A 2114-nucleotide genomic window follows, 5' to 3' on the forward strand; every position below is an offset into this window, starting at 1 on the left:
TCTTTTCCTTGAGTGAGACTGCTGAAAGAAATATTTTTAAGGAGACAGAATGTTTCATGTTACAGATTTTGTTAGAACTGTGGAATCGAGTAATTTTCCAGTGAATCTTTCGATTCAGACTCAATTAAACCGAATCCAGTGAACCGACTCTTCTGGACCTTATTATTTTTAAATGAATTTATTGAACCGAACTCTTTTGAACCGAGTGACTTGAGCTGAATCTACAGAGTAGAAATTAATGAATCAAACAAAACTGAATGGATTGAGTTATTAAAATTAATTTATTGAATTAAATTATTTTGTAATGTGTTGAAAGCCAAAGTGTGATTTCTGATGTTTTTAACTGCAGTGCTCACTATAATAATCACTACAGTAGTTTCTTAGAGTTTTGTGACTTGGTCTGATGACAAAGGAAGCTGATTTGTGTAATGCATTTGATGACGGCTGGGGGAACGCGCTGTGTGCTGTTTTTCCTCCATGATTCCAAAGTCTTCAGAGCTGCTTCAGGGTTGCTGGGTGCCAGATCATGAATGGCATAGATGATTGAGAGCTGCACTTCCCATGGCATACCTGCACACAACATCCAATACAAAATTAGGGTCTGCTGAAGCACAAAACTAAAAATCAGAGAATAAAATAAAGATTGATAAAAACATCTTTATTTGATGCTTTAGAAATACCTTTTGAGAAGTTTTGCATTCCAAACTGATTAATGCTTTTTGCCAGATTTTCGAATGATGTTAGCAGGTTCTTCTTAAGTCCTAGTTGACCAAGTCGCCCTGTTTAGGAAAGACAAAGACCACTAGTGAAAAGCTGAAGAATCCAGAAATAATGTGAGATGATGCTCCGAAACAGGATTTACAGTAAACTTACCAAGTAGCCTGAAAACTGCTGCTACACAGACGTCTCGGAACGGTGTTTGCTCTGTTCTTGCTTGCCTCAGCCAAGTGTTCAGGATCAGCCAAAGATCCTTCTTAGCAAATAAAATAGAGGAGAAATGGATATGTTGAGGGTCTTTGTGGTGGTTATGGAGCAGCCATTGTGGTTTTATGATCACTTGTGATTTTATGCAACATGAATGGGAACTTTGCAATATTTTAAACGACCACTAGATTATTGACCGTTAATGGAAAAAATCAGCAATAAGAACTGGGTCACAGGTTAAAGGTGCTTTTTACTTGTCACATGTACCTTACAGCACAGAGAAATTCTTTCTTCACATACCCCAGTGATGATAGAAAGCCAGGGCAGAGCACTGGGTCAGCAATGACTACAGCACCCCTGGAGCACAGAGAGTTAAGGGTCTTCCTCAAGGGCCTAAAAGTGGAACTTGGTGATTCTGGGGCTTGAACCCTCGACCTTCCGATTAGTAATCCAGAGCCTTCACCACTGAGCTACCACTTCCTGAAAAAAGACCCTCTCATGGTGAAATACTTACAGCTAAAGTTACAGAATTCTCTCTGACTGTCTGAACACTGATCCTGGAAACTTCATTTATAAATGCACAATAAACATTTCCTCACAGAAACATCACCATAGCAACAATTACCCAATATTTCCCTGTGAGATCTTATTGTATTAAATAGAAGATATAAAAATGGCTGTTTAAATATTAACTTTACAATATGTTGAAGATGTTTTGCATTCAGTACTGTATAATATTGGTAATGGTCCAAGTCCAGCCCAGTTGTGCACACAGAAGATCCAGGCTGAAGATGTAGTTCCAGGTAGCAGGGCAGAGATCATAACCATACCAGCTGTTCTCCAGGAACCTCAGACTGCTGTCTTCCAGAAAAGACTTCAGGGTGCTGGTGATCATATTGTAGATGTTTCCTGGTGGCTCCTGGCAAAAATACATCATTATTTAATACCCAGTGCAATAAAACACTGTTTAACTGACAGCATAGTTCAATATAAATGTTTAAAGAATTTGTCCCACTAGATTACACTGATACTTAAGTAAAATACATGATAAAGTCCAGTTTAAAAAAATGACACTGAGAGGAACACTGAGGATCAGCTTCTTACCTCATCCCAGTGCAGATACTTGGTGAGCAAGTAAAATATCTTTCCCTTTGCTTTCAGGTTGCTCACTATGTGAATTGCTCGGCATA

General features: G+C 38.6%; 1 long non-coding RNA gene across 1 annotated transcript; it reads right to left on the bottom strand.

Moving 5' to 3' along the window:
- Window positions 1-438: 438 nt before the first annotated feature.
- On the bottom strand, window positions 439-1001 carry LOC124384751. Its single transcript, XR_006925564.1, has 3 exons — window positions 874-1001; window positions 681-779; window positions 439-570 (listed from the first exon to the last, which is right to left on the bottom strand). It is a non-coding gene; the product is annotated as an uncharacterized LOC124384751 (long non-coding RNA).
- Window positions 1002-2114: the final 1113 nt, after the last annotated feature.

This window comes from Silurus meridionalis, chromosome 4 (assembly GCF_014805685.1).
Source record: "Silurus meridionalis isolate SWU-2019-XX chromosome 4, ASM1480568v1, whole genome shotgun sequence".
Classification (NCBI taxonomy): domain Eukaryota; kingdom Metazoa; phylum Chordata; class Actinopteri; order Siluriformes; family Siluridae; genus Silurus; species Silurus meridionalis.